Source organism: Schistocerca cancellata, chromosome 10 (assembly GCF_023864275.1).
Source record: "Schistocerca cancellata isolate TAMUIC-IGC-003103 chromosome 10, iqSchCanc2.1, whole genome shotgun sequence".
Lineage (NCBI taxonomy): Eukaryota > Metazoa > Arthropoda > Insecta > Orthoptera > Acrididae > Schistocerca > Schistocerca cancellata.
Window position 1 is genome coordinate 141323657 of NC_064635.1, and position 14457 is coordinate 141338113.

Sequence of the window (14457 nt, forward strand, 5' to 3'; positions counted from 1 at the left end):
ATGGCCTGCACCTAAGTAGTAGGAGGAAGGAAAGATTACCGGAGCATCTTGCAGAAGTGTAGGGGGGCCACATGCATGCAGCAAAAAATCCCTGTGTTTTCTGGAGTAAAAAGGGTTACATTTCTTACGTTAGCTTACAGGCAGACAGTACTGAATGAAATTTGAGCAAAATAGAGCATAATATATGTAACAGTTTACGAAAAAATACAATTATCTTTTCTTCATCAGGATATTAGAGGGTTGCAAAACAAGACAGATGAACTTCTTGCATGCGTAGAAGATATGAACAGTTCTACAGTGATAGATGTTGCCTCTCAGAATACTATGTAACCACAGGGATGGAGAAGTTAAACACCAGGGGTTACAGGCTTGCATCATTTTCATGTAGAGTTATCATGGAAAAAGAAGGCGTTGCAACACATGTACAAGTTGGAGACAAGGTGAAAAATATTGAAACAAATTGTTTTTGTATTGATAAGACACTAAAAGTATGTGCTTGTGAGTTATAATTGCAAAATACTTCTCTGATAATTGTAAGTTTATAGACATTCTCTAGAAAACTTCCAGATATTTATGAGAAATTTAGATGCTACTCGTCACAAAAGAAGAAACAGCAGTTCGTGAAGATTTCAATGTAGGTTTAATAAGATATGCGGACAGGAAAAATGAACTAGAATTGTTATTTGTGAATTTTACAACTCATAAGCAGCAAGCTAGCAGAGTACTGGTTGATTAATTTTTTATAGATAATGCTCAGGGTGCAATTAATGTGTATACAGTTGCTAAAGATCTATCTGATCATGGTGTAAAACTGCCGGAAATAAACACTATGGTACCTTACAGTCCTAAAACAGGTTCAGACAAAGCAGTGAGGCTTACTAATGTGAACAAGATACAATGTTTTACGCGTAAGTTAGAGAAAGTTGTAGGGCAGGGGACGAGATACATATAGAAAGAGACGCTGAAGTCCATTGTAAATTTGTGTCAATGTTTGCTTTCCTAACCATTACCCACAATATCCATAAAAAAAGAAGAAAAAAACAAGTAAGCTGTCAGTCACTAAGGGAATTAAAATGTCATGTAAGAGGAACATTACTTGCACACTACAAAATCACTGTCGTATTTTAAGGAAAGTTTTAAAAATATCCAGAAGTAATCATGTCTTGATAGAAATAAATAATGCTGATAATAAGATTAAAGCTACATGGAATACTCTCAAATGGGGACAGGACAGCCTCTCTGTTTATAAGATACCAAAATAATTACACTAAACGGCAATGATGTGACTGATAATTCACAAACTTAAAGTACTTTTAACAATCACTTTCTAAACGTAACAGCAAAATAACATTAAATGGTTCAGTTGAAGAAGACAGAGATTTTATAAAAAATTTTATTACACAAAATTTCAGCAACTAGAAGGAGCACCAACATCCTTTACTGAAATTAACAGAATTCTAAAAATTCTAAAATCCAAACGCTCATGTGGTGTTGATGGAATTTCAGATAGAATTCAGAAAAGTTTTTTCACCTTTATAAGTAACGTCCTTACTGACATATGCAAAATGCCGCACAGAGTGGCCCCGTGGTTTGAGGCGCCATGTCACTGATTGCGCGGCTTTTCCCGCCGGGGGTTCGAGTCCTTCCTCGGTCATGGATGTGTGTGTGTGTGTGTGTGTGTGTGTGTGTGTGTGTGTGTGTGTGTGTGTGTGTTTGTGTGTGTTTGTGTGTGTGTGTGTGTTGTTCCTAGCATAAGTTAGTTTATGCAGGGACCGATGACCTCAGCCGTTTGGTCCCTTAGGCATTCACACACATTTGAACATTTTGAACATATGCGATGTATCACTGGCATAGGGAACTTATCCAGATGGCTTAAAATACGCAAAAGTCAAACCTCTTCCTAAGAAGGTGACGCTGAGCAGTTGCGATGAATGTCTCGCAACAAATGCTCGAAAGTAACGTCCTCCTAAAATTGCGTGAATATCTAGGATTTATTTTATGAGCATAACATGATGTCATAGGAGCAACGACGTACCACTAAAAAAATCATTCATAAAATACATGACAATGGCCTAACGCCGAAATTGTACAATCGTACATGAAATAAAGAGAATTGTCAGATGAAGGCTTTAAGAAGTCTTTGAAAAACGTTTTCGTCCAGTTTCCTTACTGACTACTTTCGGAAAATATTCTAAAAATGTAGTGTACTGAAGCGTAGCCTCACATAAAAATGGAAACAATTTACTTAGCATATCACAGATGGGCTGCCAGAAGGGCTGCTATACTAATAATGGTATTTATACATTCACTCATCAAAGAAGACAAGCTGTAAATAATAAAATGTTGTCAGTTTCTATTTTTTGTGCTCTTTCCAACGCGTTTGATTGTGATATCATATTACTCAAGTTTCACGGAACTGATGGTTTACGCACAGATTGTCTGGTCCATAGATAACAAACAGAATGAAGAAGGTTGTGCTGAATAATCAAAACAATATTGGGAAGTAGAAAATTTTGATTACTGGGGAAAAATCACAACGTCAGTCTCACATGGCTCAATTTGGAATCCCTTCCTATTCCTTATAAATGTGACCGACCTTCCATTTAACACTGAAGAAGCAGAAATGGTAGTTTAATGTATCCATTTTTTAGGACTGTACTAATCAATCCCATTAGAGAGAAAGCAACTGAAGAGATGGTAAGTGATACATTCCAAATAATTACAATTTTGTTCTCAGAAAATGGACTGTCTCTAAATTTTCAAAAAGGAAATCATTATATTTATTTCTGCAGAACAAACAGAATCATACAAACAACGATGTAGCACATGAGTAGGAATTAGTAAATAGGTCACAATGGTCAAAATTTTTGTGTGTACACGCTGACAAGAACTTGAACTGGAACAAGGATATCAATCAGATTTTCAAACAATTGAATTCAGCTACTTTAGCTCTTCATATAATTGATAATCTTGGAAACAAACGAATCGTCCTCTTGATACATTTTGTATATTTACACTCAGTAATGACCTACCGAATTGATTGTGAAGAAGCGAGGAGTAGCAATAATATGCTATATCACTGGCAGGAGATAGGCATTTTAACTGCGCCATTACTCTACATATTCATTAATAAAGCTTCTCGTAAATATTACATCACAATCTAAGAAGAACGGTGAGGGCCGTACCTCGAACATTAGAGGGAAAAGTAACCTTAATTACTCGCTATTAAAGATGTCAGTGGCTTAGAAAGCATGCAGAAACAGAAGTCTTTGATCTTTTGCCCCACAACATAAAACGCCTGACAGGTACATAGTGAGTTATAAACCTAACTTAAAATCGTTTCTACTTAGAAACTGGTACGTAGTGGAAACAAAACTCTTGTTTTTAAGTGTAATTAATGAGTAGCACTATAACAGTAATGTTGATTAATGTTTGCAATAATCATGTATACATATCGATAAAAGAATTGTTCAAATGATCTGTGGAACATGTAAGTAGCTAACGAAAGAAACCAAAATTAGCGTAAAGAGAGTCATGCGTGAAGCGCTGCTCGTTAGAAAGTGAAATTCTATCTACCAACTTGACAGAAAATCCGAAGAAGTTGTGGGGTTATATTCTATCAGTAAATGGATATAAGCCACATGTCCAGACACTCTTTTATCATAATGGCATCGAAACTGAGGCACACTCGGAGAAGACCGGAATACCAAACGTCCTTTTCCAAAACTGTTTCACTGTGGAAAACAGCACTGTACTTTGTTCTTTAAATCGTCCCGCGGACATCAAAATGACCGATATCGAAATAAATGCTGCCTGGAATCTGATTGACTATAGAAGGAGTGTGTTCAGTGATGAGTCCCGCTTCGAACTGAGCCTCGATGAACAGCGAGGACGCGCCTGCAGACGTGCTGGACTACGGTGGGCTGCCAGACTGGCTGTGACCCGCCACACTGACCTACAACCAGGTGCGCCACTTCATTTCATAGGAAGAGCCCTTTGGTTATCGTCTGGGGCATCCTTACAGCCAGAGGTGCGCCGACGGTATTCCACACCCCATTCTGTTGCCCTTCATGGAAGCCAGACACGGCTTTCATTCCAGCAAGATGATGCCCGCCCGCACACGGAAGGTGTTCTGTCTTCGTGCTTTTTAAATCCTACCTTGGTCAGCACGGTCGCCAGATCTCTCCAGACTGAGACCATTTGGAGCACTGTGGGCGGGCCCTCAAACCAGTTCGGGATTCTGACGATCTTACGCGCTAATTGGACAGACTTTTGCACGATATCCTTAAGGAAGGTATCCAACAGCTCTCTAAGTTAATGCCTAGCCAAATAGCTGCTACCATAAGGGCCATAGCGGATCAACGCTTTCGTGATCTGCTCAATTTGTCAGTTTTTTCTTCTGAATAAACTAATCAATTTTACTGAAATTTTTTATCATTTGTTTGTCTGTACACGCACATCACATCAACCGTTTTTCCTTTTTTGCGTAGAGTGTATATATGTTTTCAGGTTAGAGAGAAATAATATACACTCCTGGAAATGGAAAAAAGAACACATTGACACCGGTGTGTCAGACCCACCATACTTGCTCCGGCCACTGCGAGAGGGCTGTACAAGCAATGATCACACGCACGGCACAGCGGACACTCCAGGAACCGCGGTGTTGGCCGTCGAATGGCGCTAGCTGCGCAGCATTTGTGCACCGCCGCCGTCAGTGTCAGCCAGTTTGCCGTGGCATACGGAGCTCCATCGCAGTCTTTAACACTGGTAGCATGCCGCGACAGCGTGGACGTGAACCGTATGTGCAGTTGACGGACTTTGAGCGAGGGCGTATAGTGGGCATGCGGGAGGCCGGGTGGACGTACCGCCGAATTGCTCAACACGTGGGGCGTGAGGTCTCCACAGTACATCGATGTTGTCGCCAGTGGTCGGCGGAAGGTGCACGTGCCCGTCGACCTGGGACCGGACCGCAGCGACGCACGGATGCACGCCAAGACCGTAGGATCCTGCGCAGTGCCGTAGGGGACCGCACCGCCACTTCCCAGCAAATTAGGGACACTGTTGCTCCTGGGGTATCGGCGAGGACCATTCGCAACCGTCTCCATGAAGCTGGGCTACGGTCCCGCACACCGTTAGGCCGTCTTCCGCTCACGCCCCAACATCGTGCAGCCTGCCTCCAGTGGTGTCGCGACAGGCGTGAATGGAGGGACGAATGGAGACGTGTCGTCTTCAGCGATGAGAGTCGCTTCTGCCTTGGTGCCAATGATGGTCGTATGCGTGTTTGGCGCCGTGCAGGTGATCGCCACAATCAGGACTGCATACGGCCGAGGTACACAGGGCCAACACCCGGCATCATGGTGTGGGGAGCGATCTCCTACACTGGCCGTACACCCCTGGTGATCGTCGAGGGGACACTGAATAGTGCACGGTACATCCAAACCGTCATCGAACCCATCGTTCTACCATTCCTAGACCGGCAAGGTAACTTGCTGTTCCAACACGACAATGCACGTCCGCATGTATCCCGTGCCACCCAACGTGCTCTAGAAGGTGTAAGTCAACTACCCTGGCCAGCAAGATCTCCGGATCTGTCCCCCATTGAGCATGTTTGGGACTGGATGAAGCGTCGTCTCACGCGGTCTGCACGTCCAGCACGAACGCTGGTCCAACTGAGGCGCCAGGTGGAAATGGCATGGCAAGCCGTTCCACAGGACTACATCCAGCATCTCTACGATCGTCTCCATGGGAGAATAGCAGCCTGCATTGCTGCGAAAGGTGGATATACACTGTACTAGTGCCGACATTGTGCATGCTCTGTTGCCTGTGTCTATGTGCCTGTGGTTCTGTCAGTGTGATCATGTGATGTATCTGACCCCAGGAATGTGTCAATAAAGTTTCCCCTTCCTGGGACAATGAATTCACGGTGTTCTTATTTCAATTTCCAGGAGTGTAGTTTATACAAAAATGATATTTGTAATTACCAACTACAGTAACAAAGATACAAGATTCTGAATAACAGTGTTAACTGTAGTACGTGACTCGTCTGATGCATAAATAGTATTTAAATTTGGAATTTCGCATGGGAAAGAGATACTGAATATGTAAGAAGGAAAAATCGTGCTTTTTAAAATGGATATTATTCAAAGCTTAAATAATGTATGTTATACGAATTTCTTTAGCCTCACGGTTTTTGAATAAAAATCTGCATCGGGAGGCAAGTGTAAGGTAACACTTCCACGTGTGAGCTTCTTCTACCTGCTGACGATTGATGAGTCAATAGTAAGCTGTGAGTATTTTTTCACGAGAGACGTACATATCATTTCAGCACACAAAAGAAATGATAATTTTAAGTTAAACGTTTTATTTTATAAGCTAGACAGGAATGCACGGAGTGGAAGTTAGTATTTTTTTCGTGGCGCTAAATCCTGCTGGTGTGCGCTATTGAGAAAGACAATCCGACGAAACGACGCGAGTGCCATGTGACTGACAGATGGAAACTTGGAAGAGAGTGAAGAAAGTTAGCGACACTTTAACTATACGACAGTATAAAAACGTTAAATGTCATTTTGCTGAGATAACTGATGTAATTATTTAGAGTCAGAACACCACACTGGACTTACGTGGGGCCGACTTCGACTTTCTTTTCCAGACAGCAGCTTAGCTGCTTAATATTTTCACCAGCCAGGCGAAATGGTAGTGGCGGCAGTACAAGGACTTGACTTTTAGTAGCACGAGTAGATACAGGCACGCTCTGACTAAAGTAGTGCGCGTTGTGAAGTAGCAGAGCAGAGCTGGCGTGGAAGGCGACAGCGGGCAGGCGAAGGGGAACGCGTGGATGAGTTTGTTGGCCATCTGGGAGAGAAGTGATTTGTCGGTACTGCGAAGAAGGAATGTGCAGCGAAAATGTTAAAGTCGAGCGGAAGGAAGGCCTCCAAATTGCGGAAGGAGGTTTCTACGCCAAAGGAGGAGCAGTGACGTGCTCAAGACAAGCGCTCCATTGACGGTATGGATAGATGTGTCACCAGGCAAAAATTTCGATGCTACTGTTGTGACTTGGCAAGACAGCCAAGCCACTATGATTGGTAGCCGAAAGGCACGCGTTAAGCTCACGCAGGCTGGCGTGAGGTCTGAAAAAAGTAAAGTAATTATACTAGCAAAAAAAAAGGTACGTAGCTTCTGTAATTCTTAACTTTAATCCATAATTGGTGAACATCGGTCTGACGGTACATGCATCACAAGGTAAATAGCAAATGATAATGGCGCCTTGCTAGGTCGTAGCAAATGACGTAGCTGAAGGCTATGCTAACTATCGTCTCGGCAAATGAGAGCGTAATTTGTCAGTGAACCATCGCTAGCAAAGGCGGCTGTACAAGTGGGGCGAGTGCCAGGACGTGTCTCTAGACCTGCCGTGTGGCGGCGCTCGGTCTGCAATCAGTGACAGTGGTGACACGAGGGTCCGTCGTATACTACCGGACCGCGGCCGATTTAAAGGCTACCACCTAGCAAGTGTGGTGTCTGGCGGTGACACCACAGCTACTACGAACAATTCAGGATGAAAATTATTTAAAGCGACAAACTCTTGGAACAGTGTCAAATGCAGACTACATCTCTGTCCTCTATGCTGTTTACAGATGAAGCAACGTTCGCGCCTGATCCACAATTCGCATGTTTTGAGTGAGGTTAATCCACATGCCATATTCAGTCGTACTCATGAACTGCGGTTCCACGTGAGTGTATGGGCAGATGGGTCATATCTCCTACCTCTGCCATTAAATGTCATTCATTATTAGACAGTTTCCAGAAGAGTGGTTTGGCAGCGGTGGTTCTGTACCATCGCCAACTCGACTTCTTGATGTTTACGTCTCTGGACATTTTTGTGTGAGGAGATATGCACAAAATCAAATAGCTCTGAGCACTATGGGACTTAACATCTGAGGTCATCAGTCCCCTAGAATTAGAACTACTTAAACCTAACCAACCTAAGGATATCACACACATCCATGCCCGAGGCAGGATTCGAACCTGCCACCGTAGCACAACCTTATTTACAAAATCCCTGTTGTATCAGAAGAGGGTCTGGTTACACGGACAGCAGCAGCAGCAGCAGTAGGACTTAGGGACGCTCCTGCAGCCTTTGACGGCACACGACCCACCGCTATAATCTCTGTTTCTCTGTTCAAAAGTAAATGGAGGAGTTTTTGAATTTCTACTGCAGTTATTGTGTTGTTGTATTTTGGTCATAAAGAATTAAAACAGGTTTGTGTTACTTTATGTCCTTGTAGGAAAACACACTAGAAAAGTGAAATCACTGTCCCATGTAACCTCCGGGAGTTGGTTTAGTTCATTTTTATCCACAAAAAACACCCTCTACCTCTTTAAAAGAAAATACGCAGAGCTAAATAGGACATTAGAGAAAAACCTCCCAGAGTTCGTAGGCTTAAATAGCCTCCACTGTATACATAAATAAGTTCTAACGGAACCCTCCGCGGAGTTCTACTCGCACCTAGCCAGTTATTTGAAATGTTTGAACCTCACTTTTCCAGTTCTCTACAGTTTACTTTCGTCAATACTCTAGGATACAGAATTTTATTTGCCGTTAATAATGGCTCTGAGCACTATGGAACTTAACTTCTGAGGTCATCAGTCCCCTAGAACTTAGAACTACTTAAACCTAACTAACCTAAGGACATCACACACATCCATGCCCGAGGCAGGATTCGAACCTGCGACCGTAGCGGTCGCGAGGTTCCAGATGTAGCGCCTAGAACCGCTCGGCCACAACGGCCGGTATTAATAAATACTATATTCGTTTTGCAAATAAAAGACACCTTTCCCTTGCTGCACTGTGTTTCATTTGTTCCAGATATGTTACGCTTTTTATTTTAAGGTATCTTCAGTGGATCCTAGTATGATGCAGTTTTGTTTTCATATGTGCTATTTGTAGATTATAAAATAGTTCACGTTTACTTTACTATTCTCCAACATTTGTTCAGCACGCCACCTTGTTACTTTCCTTTGACCAGAGACGTTGTCTTTACGTGTGAAGACAGTTCTGTTTCACTGTGACTTCACCTTTCGTTCCGTTCCCTTCCGCTAACATCGGGTGTGAGTCAGCCTCTGTACAGTGGCGCCTTACATCTGACGGTTAGTCCGCCCGCAGAGCGTCTGTGTGTTGCAGTCTGTGGCTCTTTGGATAACCCAGGGGAGTTGCGTCCCTTGTGCGACTTACGAGGCACAATCATTGTGACCTCACCAGACAAAGTATTAGTCACCACTTTAAGGGGAGGAGGTACCTCCCATCTCCGATATGTTAGATTGATCGGTTTAAATGTATCTTTTTTCAGGATGTATTAACAGTAGAACAGGGAAATTTTTTCAGGTACATTAACACTACTTGCTAACAATCTGGCATTTTTTAAGGATGATGTATTAAAACTCTAATGCGGAATTTTTTTAATAATGACCACTTTCTGGGCAAATTTTTTAAAATAGAAACCATCAGGGTGCCCTTTATAATGCAGCTAGAGAGCTGAAAAAATGTCACTTCTTCCCTAAGTACTAAGACAATTCGTTGTTAGAATTTCTTTGTTCTGGGATAAACGGTTTCAGAGGAAAGGTACGTTAAGCTCGGAAAAACAAAGCTTACGAAAAACTGAGTTTTCTGTTTAATACATTTCTGCTATGTTTTTATGTTTAAAACTAACATATGACTTCTTTTTCACAAAAGACGAAGTAAATATTCCATAACGGCAATCTAGAACCGTCAGTCTGAGTAACTAAGAAATAGATATTCCGCTGTAGCAAAGCAGCTTAAATCATTGTACAAGGACAAGGCCTTCGGCCCAGATTGTATAACAATCAAGTTCCTTTCAGAATATGCTGATACAACAGCCCCATACTTAGCAATCATACACAACCACGTGGTCGTAGAAAGATCCTTACCCAAATACTGGTAATTTGACCAAGTCATACCAATACCCAAGAAGGGAAGTACGAGTAATCCGCTAAATTACAGACCCATAATCACTAACGTCGATTTGCAGTGGGGTTCTGGAACATATACTGAGTTTGAAGATTATGAATCACCTAAAAAATCGATTTATTGACAAATAGTCAATATGGATTCAGAAAATATCGTTCTTGTGAAACACAACTAGCTTATCATACTCATGAAGTAATGAGTGCTACCAACAGGGTATCTCAAGTCGATTCCGTTTTTCTAGATTTTCAAAATGTTTTTGATACTGCTTCTCAGAAGCAGCTGCTAATGATATTGTATGCCTATGGAATGTAGTCTCAGTTGTGCGACTGGATTCGTGATTTCCTGTCCGAAAGATCACATTTCGTGGTAATTTACGGTAAGTCAACGAGCAAAACGGAAATGATATCTGGCGTTCCTAAACTATACAAATGATTTAGGAGTCAATCTAAGCAGCCCTCTTAGATTGTTTGCAGATGATGCCGTTATTTTACCGTCTTGTTAAGTCCTGAGATTATCAAATTAATTGCAAAATGTTTTAGACAAGATATCTAACGGTGTGAAAAGTGCCAGACGACTGTAAATAATAAAAAGTGTGATTTCATTCTCAGGAATACTAAAAGGAATGCACTAAATTTCGGTTACAGTATAAATAAAACAAACCTAAAGGCTGTAAATACTAAGGGGCTATAATTATGAATAACTTAAAATGCAAAGTTGTAGGGAGGGCAAACCAGAGAATTTTTGGCAGAGTACTTATAAACAGCAACAGGTGTACTAAACAGACAGCCTATACCACGCTTGTCCGTCCTCTTCTGGAGTACTACTGTGGGGTGTGGGATCCATATCAGATACGTTTGACGGAGGACATTGTAAAAGTCCAAAGAAGGGGAGCTCTTTTTGTGTTACCACGAAATAGATGAGTGAGTGCGACGATATGATACACGAGTTGGGGTGGCAGTCATTAAAACAACAGTGTTTTTCACTGTGACAGGATCTTCTCACCAATCACCAACTTTCTCCTCAGAATGTGAAAAACTATTGTTCCTGTGTACTTACATAGGGAGAAAATATGATTACAATAAATTCCGCGGTAAAGCGGCGGTGCGATTAAGATATGGAACAAAAGATACTGAAATATGGCACCGGACTGGCTGGAAGAATAAGAGAGAACGTACATTCGCCACAAAATAAGACCACAAATAAAAAATAATCCTATGTTTCTCTAATATTTATGCTTTTTTGTTACGTGTCCCTATGTGAAACTTGTGAACGTACAATTCGTTCAGAGGCACGCAAGGCTTGTGCCTTGTTGCCTTTGTGAAGAAAAGTTGGGGAAAAATACATTCATTTTACCTTTAAAGAAATAGTCTGGATCGGGCTTCGTGAAAGAAAATAGTTACAGGTTCCTGATTACGGCTTACCATGAGATAAGAACAAAATTAAATATGGTGGCCACAAACGGAAGTAGATAAGCGCATTCACGTACCTCAGTTATTATGCAGCGTCGTTCGAAGCTCGGTGCCCAATCTTGATGATGATGATGATGTTTGGTTTGTGGGGCGCTCAACAGCGTGGTTATCAGCGCCCGTACAATTACCCAATCTTTGCTCAGTCCAATTGCGCCACTTTCCTGGATGATGATGAAATGATGAGGACAACACAAACACCCAGTCATCTCGAGGCAGGTGAAAATCCCTGACCCCGCCGGGAATCGAACCCGGAACCTCGTGCTCGGGAAGCGAGAACGCTACCGCGAGACCACGAGCGGTGGACGGTGCCCAATCTTGTATGAGATTTTGAAAAGGAAATTTCCAAGAAATGACTTCACGGGATTCCAAGGTTATGGATTCGTTGGACTGTCAATCATAAACAGTATCGATACGTTTTACATAGTAATTATTTAGCATTTTGCACACAACACCTTCTCATGCGTCTTTACCCTTCGACTCACAGATAATGAAAGAGGACTCTTCGTCGAGAAAAAAAAAAAAAGACTGAAGGTGAAGCGGTACACAAAAAATACAGAAACTTACGTACTATTTGCTAACATTTAAACGTCATTGCCTGCACAAAATACACACATAAAAAAAAAAAAGGTTTGCCTCACTCCGGTCCCAGAACTCCTAAAAATAGACGTTGACTGGGGTTATTGTATCACAGACACAGTCCCTTTGACTGTTCAGAGATGTACTAAGCCCGCCCCTCGCTTCCCGCGCCCGGGTTCCCGGGTTCGATTCCCGGCGGGGTCAGGGATTTTCTCTGCCTCGTGATGACTGGGTGTTGTGTGATGTCCTTAGGTTAGTTAGGTTTAAGTAGTTCTAAGTTCTAGGGGACTGATGACCATAGATGTTAAGTCCCGTAGTGCTCAGAGCCATTTGAATCATCTTTTACTAAACCCGGCTATTGATGTAAACCACCATGCATATGCTGCGTCTATTAGACAGAGGGGGCCGACAGCGGATCAGTTCCAGTCATTCCATGAGGAAGAAGGCACACGGCTCATGTTGTCTGTAGTTCAACCATGTCTAGACCGTCAACACCACGGTTCGATAGCGTCCGCATTGTTGCTTTGGGCTACGAACGGCTCTCGACAAGCGAAGTGTCCAGGCGTCTCGGAGTGATCCGAAGCGATGTTGTTCGGACATGGACAAGATAGAGAGGGACAGGAACTGTCGATGACTTGCCTCGCTCAGACCGCCCAAGGGCTACTACTGCAGTGGATGACCGCTACCTACTTATTACGGCTCGGAGGAACCCTGACAGCAACGCCACCATGTATGCTTTTCGTGCGGCCACAGGACGTCGTGTTACGACTCAAACTGTGCGCAATATTCTGCATGGTGCGCAACTTCACTCCCGACGTCCATGGCGAGGTCCAGCTTTGCAAAAACGACAGCATGCAGCGCGGTGCAGATGGGCCCAATAACATGCCAAATGGACCGCTGAGGATTGGCATCACGTTCTCCTCACCGATGAGTGTCGCCTATGCCTTCAACCAGACAACGTCGGAGACGTGTTTGGAGGCAACCTAGTCAGGCTGAACATTTTGTCCAGCGAGTGCAGCAAGATGCAGATTCCCTGATGTTTTGGGGTGGCATGATGTGGGGCCGACGTACGTTGCAACCATATCGGCAGCATATTGGCGAGGCATTCGTCTTCTGCACGACAATTCGCGCCCTCATCGTGCACATCTTGTGAATAACTTCCTTCAGGATAACGACATCGCTCGACTAGAGTGGCCAGCGTGTACTCCAGGCATGAACCTTATTGAACATGCCTGGGATAGGTTGAATAGTGCTGTTTATGGACCAAATCCTCTGAGTAATCTACGCCGAATTGCCGTTGAGGAGTGGAACAATCTGCATCAACAGTGCCTTGATGAAGTTGTGGATAGAGTATGCCACAATGAATACAGGCATGCATCAGTGCAAGAGGACGTCGCACTGGGACGTGCTATGTGTGGTTTTCATGGACAGTAAAAAGGGCGGAAATGGTGTTTATGTTGATCTCTATTCCAATTTTCTGTATAGGTTCGGGAGCTCTCGGAACCTAGGTGATGCAAAACTTGGTTTGATGTGTGTACATCCATACTTGCATCACATTATACACCAACAGAAACCGTGTTATATGACCATTTCTCAAGTCTTTGGTTGCGACAAAATTACAGTTTACATTACACGTGACGCCCTCGGGCATGTGTGTTTGTGTGTTTGTCCTTAGGATAATTTAGGTTAAGTAGTGTTGAAAGTGTTGTTAATAAAACTTCTCTATTTAAACTAGGCTGAACTGCATGTGACTGCTTCAGTCTTTAATAAAACTTGCATCTGACTGCGTATTTAACTGAACTGAACTTTATCTGACTGCATAAAAATATTGTTGGAAAATTAATACTCAAAATACACATCTGACTGCATGAAAGTTTGGTGGTAAAAATAAATGAAAGTCACCAACCTGCATCTGACTGCGTCTGTGGACTTAGCTCGTGCACTCCTTCCCGTTTAGCCGATAGTAAAACATATATTCATCTCAGCCGTAGGGCAATGGCATAAAACTGTCATTCTAGATAACTTTACGAATTTTGGCCCTGTTTGTTACTTAGTAAAAATTCTGTCCTGATCTGAATAATTTGCCAACTGTGCAATGGCATATAGATTATTTTACTCTGATAAATGACATTATTAGCTTTACTCATGGGAACTTTACTTTAATGTACCTTTTGGTTCAATGCAAGCACAGGATGCGGAGAAAGACATAAGGTGTGAGATGAAACTCTAATTTTATCTAAAAAATATTTATTGTTCAAACTTTTAAGGCACATGTGAAAAACTAAAAAAAAACTTCTATAGCATGGATTTACGAGAAAGTTTCACAAAACGCTTAATTCATCAACAATGGGATTTCTATCTAGCTTTTAGACATTATTTAACCAAAGAAAACCTATTTTATTAATTATTCTTTCTAGTTTCCCCAGGTAT